The sequence below is a fragment of the Heloderma suspectum genome, chromosome 2 (genome assembly GCF_057233095.1).
Source record: "Heloderma suspectum isolate Gila_16-S chromosome 2, 16-S_ref, whole genome shotgun sequence".
Taxonomy (NCBI): domain Eukaryota; kingdom Metazoa; phylum Chordata; class Lepidosauria; order Squamata; family Helodermatidae; genus Heloderma; species Heloderma suspectum.
The window spans coordinates 252,589,082-252,602,515 of record NC_139459.1 but is presented as its reverse complement, the minus strand read 5'-3'; the positions used below and the strand labels follow the sequence as shown (position 1 = coordinate 252,602,515).

The window sequence follows — 13,434 nt, the reverse complement described above, 5'->3', positions numbered from 1 at the left end:
AGAGACTGAGAGAGAGAGAGAGAGATGGATGGATGGATAGATAGATAGATAGATAGGCCATGTTCAGGCATGCAAATTTTGTAAGCATGGAGGGGAGAGGGGACCCATGCTCCAGCCCCACTTTTTTCTCTTACAACATCCTCATTTTGTTGGAAAAGGTCTACAGCAGAGATGTAACTGCATTTGGGTGAATGCTGTTACAAAACTCTATACAACTGAGAACCCCGATAAGGCAGGGCCGCGGTGGCTTAGTGGTTAAGACGCTGAACTGCAGACTGGAAGGTCGGCAGGACAGCAGCTCGAGACCCGAGTGCCGCATGACGGAGTGAGCTCCCGTCTTCAGTCCCAGCTCCTGCCAACCTAGCAGTTTGAAAGCAAGAAATTGCAAGTAGATAAATAGGTATTGCCTCGGCAGGAAAGGTAACAGTGTTCCATGCACCTCGGTGTTTAGTCATGCCGGCCACATGACCACGGAAGCGTCTTCGTACAGCGCTGGCTCTTCGGCTTAGAAACAGGGATGAGCACTACACCTTAGAGTCGGACACGCCTGGTTGGGGACACCTTTTACATGTTCACTGCTCATGCGGATGCAAAAGTGCATCTATTTTGGATTGTGAATTTCCATTCACAATGGTTTATCCAAGCTCTTGTGAACTGGCTGAGATGCATCTTTCGATGCAGATGGGAATGTACTGTCTCATTCCAGTCCACTAGTTGTTGCACATGACTGGTTTGGAGTAGGGATGGCGGAGAATTTCTCCCCGAAACTTCGGGGGGCCGAGTGCCAATGTGTTCGGCCCCCCAAACAAGTTTTGGGGAGAAATTCTCCGCCCCCCCCGCCCCCCACACCCCCCCCGGGACGGGACTTACCTTTGGTGAATGTCCCTCCCGGTGGCGGGTCTGGCCGGCGGTTCGGCGGGTGTTCATCCGGGGCGGGAGCGGCAGCCGGTCTTTTGACCGGCTGCCGCCGCCACCATTCCAATCAAAGAAAAAAAAACAAAAACGCCCCCGTGATAGGCTACGTGACGATTAACGTAGCCTATCATGGCTAGATTTGCAAAGTCAGCCGTGATAGGCTACGTAAATCGTCACATAGCCTATCACGGGTGACTTAAAAAAAAAAAGCGCGTATGGATAATGGCGGCCCCCATAGGGAGCCACCATTCCCGTTCCTTATTTGGTCGCTGTAGTCTACGTAAAGATTTACGTAGACTACGGCGAAAATAAGGGCAACGCTATTTGCGTTGCCCTTATTTTCGCCATAGTCTACGTAAATCTTTACGTAGACTACAGCGACCAAATAAGGAATGCGAATGGCGGCTCCCTATGGGGGCCGCCATTTGCGTACGTGCTTTTTTTTTTTTTTAAGTCATCCGTGATAGGCTACGTGACGATTAATGTAGCCTGTCACGGCTGACTTTGCAGATCTAGCCGTGATAGTCTACATTAATCATCACGTAGCCTATCACGGGGGCGTTTTTTTTAAAAAAAAAAAACTTTTGAGTTCGCGGCCGGGCGAGGCGAGGCGCCTCCTCCCCGGCCTGAATTTCGGCCGGGCGAGGCGGGAAGTCTCCCCCCCGGCCTGAATTTCGACCAGGCGAGGCGGGAAGCCTCCCCCCCCGGCCTGAACTTCGCAGGGGGAGCAGCGAAGCGCCTCCCCCCCCACCACGAAAAGCTTCGAGGACAGGTAAGTGACTTTCGTCCACCCCTAGTTTGGAGCCAAACTGGGGAGAGAGAATAATTCAATAAGAACAAATTTTAAACAGCAATTTGGTCCAAATTCTTAAAAGTGACAAGAACTGTGGGATTTTGGACAACAACCAATTTAACCCAAATTGAGATCCATTTTCATCTCAATCGTTATATATAGAAAGGGGGAAGAATTGCATTGCAGTACAATTGTGCTGTAGCTCAAATACTACAATAAAGAAAAGACTTTTCCATGCCTGTTCTCTTTATAAATAATGGCAAACGTTTTCTCCACAGTGGGCCTGATTAAAATAATAATGATCTACCTTCCCCTGGTGAAATATTTTTGTGATTCAGAGGAGCGTAAATATTGTGAAGGTTCATCGCCACTGCGTCAAACACAAGCTTTTAGAAGCAGGGCAAATTCCTTAGTGCCAATTAATTTTTTAGGACCTGTGATCAGTACTGAAAAAGAAAACAAACCTCTAAGATCTTCTGCCCTACTTTACATTGACATGTCTTGTATGAAAAGACTCTGTGTCTGCAAGTAACAAAAGTATGTCACATGCCTACATTTTTTTTTTTACAGTAATCTGACTGGAAGAAGACAGTTAGGCATAACTGAACGTGTCTTAGAGGAAGCAGGTCTCCTGCATTTTTCTGTTGACAGGATCAGCCAGTATTCAAAGCCAGGTACATCCTAGAATGTGTACTGGTGAGCTACGTGATGCTACAGTGTTGAGAAATATGTTATTTATTTATTAATAATATTTATATACCACTTCTTATTTGAAACAAATCTTGAAGTGGTTTACAAAAGAATAAACACAAACAGATTCAAAACAAACAAACAAGACCAAACACACACACACACACACACACACACATGTAACATTAGTCTGGTACAAAGATATCTCATGGCTGGGGGAAAGCCAAAGCCAACAGATATATTTTTAATAAATGCCAAAAACACGCCAGCATTGAGGCCTGATGTACTGCAGTGGGAAGATAATTCCACTGGGCAGGTGCCAATGCAGAGAAAGTCCATCTCTGTGTCATCACTAAATGGAAATCCATAGGCATGGACAACAGGTCCTCCCCTGAAGATCATAATGGCCTGGGAGGTTGGTATAGTGGGAGACATTCCTTGAGACAACCCGATCCTGAATTGTATAGGAAGAAGCACCCTTGTTCTCCTAGGTCCCAGCATGTCTCCAACCCACAACCCTGCAGTTACTGAGGTCAGCTGCCTATGGATGGAACATAAATTTTTGTAGGGATCTCAGAGAATTCCGCCACAGACAGAAATGGGATTGAATTCCCTTCAATCGGTGCAACGGAATCGTCTGTGGAACGGCACCACGAGGTCCTGCGGAGCCAGCAGTCATGCGGCTTTTTTTTTTGTCATCCACACAGAGTCACGAAATTTTCGTAAATAAAAACACAAGGTAGTATATTTCAATAATAAATACATATGGTTTAAAAAAAATGAATTGTTCTCACCGCCTTGTTTGTGGGTGTTCTTTTTCAACTGAAATCCTCCATCTCCATTTAGTTTCAGCCAAAACACTTCCTCCTCCTAGGGGCTTCCCAAAACAAGGCTGCCCTAGGTGTGCCTGAGCGATGCACTCTTTGTTTAAAGCAATGCTGTTGAAAGAAAGAAAGAAAGAAAGAAAGAAAGAAAGAAAGAAAGAAAGAAAGAACCTTTTAAAATGACCATGCCAGTCTGGAGCCCTGCACAAGTATTATTCCCCCTGCTAGGCTTTCTGTTTCCACTTCCAGCCTTGTTGGTCACATGGTGAGGCTAAAATGGAGAGGAGAACCAACTCTGTGCATGTCTACTCAGAAGTAAGTCTTACTGATTCAATGCGACTTACTCCTACACATGTCAGCACCCCACTTACCCCCAGCTCAGCTTTGTATTTCCACATCCAGCTCATTAGCAAACCTCCTGTTAGTTATCTCACTGGGTGACTTTGGGCTGGACTCTCACCACTGCACCACATTTCTGTTATGAAACTCATGAAGAAAAAGAGACAGTATAATGGGAAGTTCTTTCTGAAGCAGTCACACTTCACTTGTACAAATGCAGCATGAAGGGAAAGATCAGCAACCTTCTCTTTGTTTGAATAAAAAGCACACTCTGCACGTGCTCAGGGAATGGACAAAATGAGGAATAAACATACCAGGAATATGAAGAGCTATATTCTTCCATTATGTGTGTGTGTGGGGGGGGGGGGAATCTTCCTCAATCCAGCTGTTCCCTGGGGGGGAAAAAAACCCATTCACTCAAGGGTCTTCTGAGATAACTAACAGGAGGTCTGATAATGACCTGGATGTGGAAATACAAAGCTGAGCAGAGAGGAGAACCAACTCTGGGCATGTCTACTCAGAAGTAAGTCTTACTGAGTTCAATGCAACTTACTCCTACGCATGTCAGCACCCCACTTGCCCCCAGCTCAGCTTTGTATTTCCACATCCAGCTCATGATCAAACCTCCTTTTAGTTACCTCAGAAGACCCTTGGGTGAATGGGGGGGGGGTGTTCCAGGGAGCAGCTGGATGGAGAGAGATTACATACACACACACACACACAATAGAAGAATACAGTTCTTCATATTCCCTGGTATGTTTATTCCTCATTTTGTCCATTCCCTGAGCATGTGCAGAGTGTGCTTTTTATTCAAACAAAGAGAAGGTTGCTGATCTTTCCCTTCATGCTGCATTTGTACAAGTGTGACTGCTTCAGAAAGAACTTCCCATTATACTGTCTCTTTTTCTTCATGGGTTTCATAACAGAAATGTGGTGCAGTGGTGAGAGTCCAGCCCAAAGTCACCCAGTGAGATAACTAACAGCAGGTTTGCTAATGAGCTGGATGTGGAAATACAAAGCTGAGCTGGGGGTAAGTGGGGTGCTGACATGTGTAGGAGTAAGTCGCATTGAACTCAATAAGACTTACTTCTGAGTAGACATGCACAGAGTTGGTTCTCCTCTCCATTTTAGCTTCACAACATCACCAACAAGGCTGGATGTGGAAACAGAAAGCCTAGCAGGAGGAATAATACTTGTGCAGGGCTCCAGACTGGCATGGTCATTTTAAAAGGTTCTTTCTTTCTTTCTTTCTTTCTTTCTTTCTTTCTTTCTTTCTTTCTTTCTTTCAAACAGCGTTGCTTTAAACAAAGAGTGCATCGCTCAGGCACACCTAGGGCAGCCTTGTTTTGGGAAGCCCCGAGGAGGAGGAGGAGGAAGTGTTTTGGCTGAAAGTAATTACTGCACGTCTCAGAGCAGGGGAAAAAATACATAAATATCTTCCAAAAATATCCTCTCTTATGGAAGTTATGCAGAATTATGGCTGTTGGTACGGATTTATCTTTGTAATTCTTGGAGTGGAAAAAAAAGAGGCGAATTCTTGGGGCTTGCGAACGATGGTACGGAGCAATGGCTGCAAACTGCGGAAGTCAAGCGGCCCGGAAGGTACACAATTCATACATCCCTAAATTTTTGCTTTTATTTTGTGAAATCTTGTTTTGTTTTGTTGTTGTTGTTGTTATTTGCTCTGCAGAGTACAAGAGGACATGTAATGCCAACAAAATAAAATCAACAACGAAGAAAAAAGCCCAAGCCTGCCACCCTCCTAAAAACAGGAAAAGAAATATGTATTTGCATTCCATCACCCTTCATAACAGCTTTAAAAGTTCATATGAAGCATATGTGGTGAGTCAGTATCCTGGAAGAAGGGTTCTGGAGTCCATAAGGCTATAAAATGCAATACGCTTTGCATTTCAGAAATTGCACAGTTTCCGTAACAATTTGGTTTGAAAAGAAATGGATATACTTTCTACTGGCTGTTACATATCTTCTCTGGATGGTGGTTTGCAAAATACAATGAGGATTTTCTCCCAGAAAAAGTAACTGGTTCTGCGAAGCATCACAACAAGGACCCAGAGAGAGACCATTCTGTAAATTTCATTTTTCTCTCCGTTTCTCTTTTATCCAATCTTAAGTTCAGCTCATCTCGAACTTTGAGAATTTCCCCAGTCATAAATTTGGCTCACCCTGAACTTTTAAGATTTATCTCAACACATAATTATTTCAAAAAATAACAGTTTAAAAAGAGTTTGCATGAAAATACATAAGCGTTTTTTGTGTACATTTTCCCTAATGTATGCTTTGTATGAATGTTTGCCTAATATATACATATTTTGCAACCATTTGTCCTAATATAATGTATTTTAATGTTATTTTCCCCAAATATACATTATTTTTTGATTGGGCAACTTAACTGCAAAATCTGGAGAACTGTGAATTTTGAAGGTTCACTGAATGTCAGTTTGCATAGTGGTTCAAATGTGTGAAATTAGTAAACTTTGTATTAAAAGGGAAACTAAACAAATGCCTCCCCCATCCCCATGAACAACAGTAACATTCCTCCATTGAAACCAAGCAAGCCTCCTAAATTGAATGTGTCAAAGTCTATAGCCCCTTTCACACTTTATTTTAGAGGAAGGGGCTCCACATGATTAAAGGGCAGTGGGCCCATAGTTATGGCCCTACTCTCAACATTGTGGCCACTCACTTGGTTCTGCCCCTGACCTCCACGAGTTGAGACTACATCTGAAGATGTAGCGAGCTGCATTTGTGGGGGTTCTTCATTGCAATTGAAAGCCCTGAACAGTTTGTTCCTAGTCTACCATCCTGCCAGTCCAGCCCAGCCACAGTTTTTGCATCAACTGCATTGATTTTTGGCCACAACTGTTCCATACGTCACACAGTGGTTCTGTGAATACTGCCACAAAGAGAAACACTCAGCTCTTTGCATGCTGCTTGAAGCACCTGAAAAGCACCTGAAAATCTTGTGGCAACATGCAAAAGGATGCTTCACACTTAGTTCCACAAATACCGATGCCTTTGATACAACTATCGTGGTCCCCAAATTCACAACTGGTAGTCAACACAGACTAATTCAAAATGGCACCTACTGTGAAAGTCAGTCATTAGAGAGGGATGTGCTACTCTTAGCAGATAACAGGGTAATCATAGAAAAGATGCATCTGAAGTTCTTTGTCACTTCTGACAATGGTAGGAGACAAGAGAAACGCAGCAGTTGAACGCTTGATGTAGCTGCATTGTGCCAATTTTGTGATGATACAAGGGGCGAGCCATTGCAATTACAATCTTCGTTCTCAGATTTCATAACTGACCAATCACATATAATAAATTGCTGTCAAAGAGTGACAAAACCAACACCAAAAAAGGCTTCTACATTTGCAACGGCAGCTGCTAAGATACATCAGAAATTTGTAACTAATAACCGTCTGTTGTTATGGTGACACCTAATTGCCTTTCCTTATCTCTGGATATGTTTGTATCGATGTTACATTTGAAACATGTGCATAAAAGCATATGGATTTAGGAGAGTGGTTATGGATGTGGAGAAATTGTCACAGATTTAGGAAATTGTTATGACCTGTCACCTGTGGTTGTATAACAATGGAACTACTACTTGTTCCTGGCGAATACTCAAGCATCATTGGACCAATATTAATGCACCCCTTTCCTTTCTTTTGGCATCTTTACAATATTATTCTAGCACGAATCATTTTGTGGGTCCTTAATGTTTAGAAATTAGAAGACTTTTCACCACTTGTGCCCAGAGAACTATGCCTTGCCTCATGAAATTTGCTTGCTCCTCCCTCTGTTTTGCTGGTTTCTGAAGATAGTTTTATTCCAGCAGACTTTTGTTGGGTGTGGCAGATAATGCTTTTACATTTCAGTTTTAATTAACCCTGTCCCCTTGGCTGCTTATTTTATATTGGGGGGAGGGAGTGTTAAAGTGAAATTGTCACTTTTAAGCATTGTAAACCACCCTGAGTGGTGTTTTTTCAACAGACGCATGGGATAGAAATGTTTTAATAAACCAAATGAATGAAAAAAATAAATACAGAAGTGTGCACCTACTGTGGGAAGATCCTCAGGTGTTATTGCATTTCTGCACACAAATGGGCTGGTTTCTTAATAGCTGATTATTTATGAATAAGGTCACAGTGCAGTTCAACCCACAAAGTAAGAATGAAGGCTATTTTTTTCCCAGACTGAATTTTTCCTGTTGGTGGTACTCTGAATTTCTCTACACTTGAATCTTCTATCAGCCTTCCCCAAGCGGAGCAGAGAGAAATAAATCCCAGCTTTAGATATAGACTGAGATTCTGGCATGAAATCAGGTAGACAGTCCAACTTTATCGGGTTTCATCTTTCTGCATAAGTTACAGGAAGGTAGCGTCTAGACTGAAAGCTGCAATGGTTTCTTCAACTGGCGTTGTAAAAGGCTGGTGGGTAACACAGCAGCAGCCTGCTAATATATTACCCAGTGCTCATCGATTTGTTATGGACACTGATTACAATCTATTCCCTGTTTAGGATAGAAAATCTGAAAAGCAATCTTTGTCTCCCATATTACATTTGCTATTTGTTATATTATTCAGAAAATATTCTGTCTGAACAACTAGGGTGCAACGCTGGGGTTCCATGCATTTTTCTTTGTGTGTGTATGTGTTGTTGTTTTCTCGTTTCAATTACCAGTCTGTAACTGTGGTATGCTGACGGAGGTGCTGTGCTCCTTCCATGTAGCTACTAGATGGATGAGAATAGGAGGATAACAATGTGTATTTAAGCCAAATGGCTTTATTTTTGGAGCACTCTATTAAATGATTTCCAGTGCAATCCAATACATTTCTGCTTAGACAGAAAGGCTTACTCCTAGCTTACTGCCAGGTGAGTAAGTGGAGGCTTGCCTCCTTAGTCACAAATTTAGGGGGCAATCCTATGGGGATAGTTGGCCACCTCTGAACTCGGAGGCAGCTGACTTTCCAATGCTGAGCGGGGGAGCATGGGGGGATCCTCTCCTCCACTCTCTGGCCACCCTGCATTTGCAAGCTAGATGGCCAATTTCAGCTATCTAGCTGGGGTGCATCGAAGCGAGGTGGGGAGGCTGGATGGTAAATAGGAAGCATTGTGACAGCACATCCGTGGTCTCCTCCCCTCCCTGCCCCCAGGAACGCCCCCTTTTCACCCACTCCACACTGCTCTTGCATGTGCAGAGCCAGGGACAAACCATGCTGCCTATGAGGTGGTGGGGGAGGGGCAAGGGAGTCAGGTTTCTGGGGTCCGCGTTCAGTTCCCAGAAATTGAAAAACCCTATGGCCATCTAGACACAGTCTAGCCACCAAAGGATTGCACCCTAAGAATGTATTGACACTTGAGGTATGGTGGATGTGTTTAAAGTGGAGTAAGACATTTCAGGAGCACTCCTGTGCATGTTAGACAAAGAAAAGTCCCGCAACTGCCAGCATGACCCGTTGCTAGCTGGGGAATGCTGAGAGCTGTCGGACTTTTCTCTGTCTAAACATGCACAGGATTGCGCCCTTAGAAAAGGAAATAACCTGTATTTTCATTTATCATTTTTGAAGAGTTTAGATGGTCCAGTTTGTGTGCTGCTATAGATTTCATCAACAGCAATACTAGTGATAGAATCCACAGCGTGACATTAACAGACAGCAGAATGCAAGGTGGGTGAATGGGTGCATCCTCTACTCGGCACTGGTTAGGCCTCATCTGGAGTGCTGCTGTGTCCAGTTCTGGGCACCGCACTTGAAGAAGGATGCAGACAAGCTGGGGAGGGTTCAGAGGAGGGCAGCAAAGAAGATCAGGGGACTGGAAACAAAGCCCTATGAGGAGAGACTGAAAGAGCTGGGCATGTTTAGCCTTGAGAAGAGAAGACTGAGGGGAGATATGATAGCGCTCTTCAAGTACTTGAAAGGTTGTCACAGAGAGGAAGGCCAGGATCTCTTCTCGATCATCCCAGAGTGCAGGACATGGAATAATGGGCTCAAGTTACAGGAAGCCAGATTCCGGCTGAACATCAGGAAAAACTTCCTGACTGTTAGAGCAATACGGCAATGGAACCAATTACCTAGGGAGGTGGTGGGCTCTCCCACACTGGAGGCATTCAAGATGAGGCTAGACAGCCATCTGTCAAGGATGCTCTGACTTGGATTCCTGCATTGAGCAGGGGGTTGGACTCGATGGCCTTGTAGGCCCCTTCCAACCCTGCTATTCTATGATTCTAGGATTCTAGGATTCTATGTATGGAAGGGAAGGGAATAAACAAGAATCAAGAGTTAATGTTGCTCTTTAAAAAGGTTTAAAAATGGATCTCAAAAAGGAATGTAGAAAAACAATGACTGAAGCTGTTTAGCAGGGTCTTGGAAAAGAGATGAGGCTGGCTCTGGTAGGAAGACTGAGTGTGAAGATTGTGTGTGTGTGTGTGTGTGTGTGTGTATTAATGGAGTTTTGGTGCAGTAAAACTGTTTTGCATAAGGTGCTCATTTTCAGTTTTCGTTTCTGATGCTATACCATTTTTTGTTGTGTTCGCAGATTGACACCAAAGCAACTCAAAAGGTGGCACAAGAGACAGCAAGGTGAAGCAGAGTGAACTGTCTGTCTGTGTCATAACAGAATGGTTTTAGTTTCTATCTGTAATGTTTGGAAATCAAGAAAACACAACAGAAATGGTCATATTGTCTAAGATTTTCAGTTTCATTAAGTGTGGGTATAAGAGGGTGCAGCAGGGAATATTCAGAGGAGTACAGAAAATCCGATAGCAGAGTGTTTGTGGAGGAAAGGATCTCAGGTTTGTTGTGAAACCCATCCCATCATTTTTGGGAGTTTGTTCTGCTGGCTGCTTACTCTTTAATGTTTTCTTTGATATATTCAACTATGGATGAGGGAGAAATGCATTTGTTTCACATTTTAATACAAACTGACCTGACTGCACTTCCCAAAGTAGAATGCAAACTGGAACACAATTATCCTTCAGTTTTCGGTCTTCTCCTAATTTTGTGATGTAGTTCTCCAATCAAAACATGTATGCAGACATGCATATTCTGGGAAAATTGAATATGTAATTGCATACATTAGGGAAAATTGCATACAGCAAGACATATATTGGGGGAAATTGTTTGAAAAAAATGTGTATATTAGGGGAAATGGCGAGCAAAAAATGTGCATATTAGGAGAAATGTGCATGAAAACATGTATGTATTTTTGTGTGGATGTTTTACCCCAAAATGTGCAAACCAAGGTGGAAACAGGACAAAATGGAGTTGTGCTTCAGAAAAACTCAAAAGCTGTAGAAAGTGAAAGAGAGATAAAAATTCATCTGTAAATTCAACCAAAATCCACAATAATCCACAATAACAATGAGTGATGTAGCTGTGTGGGAATTAGGGAACAGAATGCACAGTGCTATTTAGGTTGGAAGGAGAAGTGTGGAATCTAATATGGCCTTAGTTGTTTGTCTATGGCAGATAAGCCACTAACTGCTATTAATTGTTACTTATTACACACAGTTGGAAGGCCATTGCTGAAAGGTCCTAGGCTGGAAGTCTATTCAGATCTCAGTGAAGAGGCTTTATACTTTGATGATTTCCCCAACCAATTATGAAAAGCAGGTTGTAAAAAAATACTACAGAAGATAAAGACTTGAACACATGCTGGTGAAAATAATACCCAGTCAGCTTGGGCTGGAGGCATATGATAATGCGTCTCCACCATGTGCTTCGAGGATACAAGAGATGCAACTAATGGCTTAATCTGATTTCCTGAATGGGAACTTCATCCACAGCATTTCTCTTCAGTTGCTTCTTCAACTTTATTTATAGAACCTGCTGGAAGCTACTGCTCTTTTTTTCCAGAGGTGCTCATTCTGTGCAACACAAATGGTGGAGACAAAAGCTTATTATGCTCCCCTCCCCCACTCTTTAAATTGGTTTGTGTGAAGGGGCAGGGAGACCCACAGACAAAGAAATCACCTATTAAACACATATCATTACAATCAAATAGCATTACGCTGTGAACTGTTGGATTCCTATTGGATTTTTGATGACAACTACATGCCAGCCCAGTAGTATAGATGCTAACTCCCAGCTTGAGGGAGCAGGCAAGTGGGCAGCCTCCTACAGAGCCTGTCAAACATAATGGACAGCAGAACAGTGGGAGAGGCCTAAACAGGGAAATTATGCGGCTCTCAGCAAACAGCGGAAATTGTCAACAAGTTCAGATCTGGACGGTGCATGTGCTACTGCTAATAAAGCCAGTCATTTCCCAGCACATTATCAGGGTGCCATACTTCTTCAGCTCAACTGTCTCTTTGATTAATCTTCCTTTCCTTTGACTAGAAAATATTAGCAATGGTTCATAAATCATTTCCTTCCTTTGAAAATAGCAAGGGGTGGGGGTTCTCTGTTGGTTTCATCTGGGGGCTCTTACAGTTTCACAGGTTTGCAATCAATGGTCACAAGTATGAGAATTTCACAGGGCTGTGTCACCGGTATACAGTAGAAAGGTTAAGGAAACTGTCACCGACATCTTCATAGAACATTTTGATGTATTTTGATTTATTTTCAGCACAATCCTGTATATGCCGACTCAGAAGTAAGTCCCATTGAGTTCAGTGGGACTTATGCTCAGGTAAGCATGTTTAGTTAATTGCTTTCCTGAAGCCCTGGACTGATTTTTCTCCTCTCCCATCTGTTAAAAGTGTATAAGTGTATGGGGTGGGGAATATGATAGTTCAGTTTCCTGGCTCCAAGCCAGGAAACCACGCTCCCTGTCCCCTCCCCCTCGTAGCTGCCATGGGGAGAACCACGTTGACTACTTCTCTGTGCTTGGAAAATGAGCGTGGAAATGGGGGAAAGGGGGCGTTCCCAGGGGCAAGGAGGGGAGGCCCCCTGGGCAGCTATAATATGACATATCCTATGGCTGCCTCAGCCTCCTTCCCTCCACCTCTGAAGTGCCACTGCTAGGCAAAATTGCCCATCTAGCAGAAATGCAGGGTGACTGGAGCACAATGGCAAAGATTGCCTCCACTGTCTTCCCACCCTGCATTGGAAACTCAGCAGACTCAGAGTTCAGAGGCTGCTGGCAAGCCACATAGGATTGCTCCCTACGTGTGTGTGTGTGTGTGTGTGTGTGTCTGTGTCTGTGTGTAAGGGGGGCATTACCAGTGTACAGTAGAAAGGTTAAGGAAACTGTACCTATATACACTCCCATTAGATCAGATGAAATTGATCTGGATGGCAGAAGGGGGAGGGGGGCTTTTGGCACAGTTTCCCCCAAGAAGACTTGGCTGTCATGGATTTATGCCTATTATATCTAGGTATGTAACAGATGTTTTTTTAATTTTGATATTAATTTTGTTTGTTTATTCAAAGTATTTATAAGCTGATTTTTAGGGTCTCCGAAGCAGATCTGAATATATGAGCAGGACCAGATGGGTGAAGGTGGTCCTTCAGTTAATCTGATCCTGAGCTTCTGAGCTTTTTAAGGCTTTAATGATTAATACCATCACTTTGAACTGGGTCCAGAAATATACTGGTAACTATTATGCAACTGGCATAAATCTGGTCTTACATGTTCAGGCTGCTGTAGGGCAAGACCCTGGTTTTGGAGGCCTTCAGAATTATACAGGAGCAGCGACCAGGTGTGCATATCATCCAGTCAGTTTTGCATATCAAACTTCAGTCAAGTTTGAAAGGAGGAGGGGACTGAAGTGCCTTGATAGAGCCAGGAGAAAAATAAATAGGGAAACTTGATTGGCAGTGGCTGATGGGATAGGTGGCTATTCTCCACACCTAGATATCCAATATTCAGGGGACCTTTTATATAGGAGAGATGGGATTCACCTGT

At 43.4% G+C, this 13,434-nt stretch overlaps 1 long non-coding RNA gene across 1 annotated transcript; it reads left to right on the top strand.

Moving 5' to 3' along the window:
- Positions 1–4,919: 4,919 nt before the first annotated feature.
- LOC146354397 (uncharacterized) lies at positions 4,920–11,856 on the top strand. Its single transcript, XR_014787424.1, has 3 exons — positions 4,920–5,163; positions 9,156–9,254; positions 10,123–11,856. It is a non-coding gene; the product is annotated as an uncharacterized LOC146354397 (long non-coding RNA).
- Positions 11,857–13,434: the final 1,578 nt, after the last annotated feature.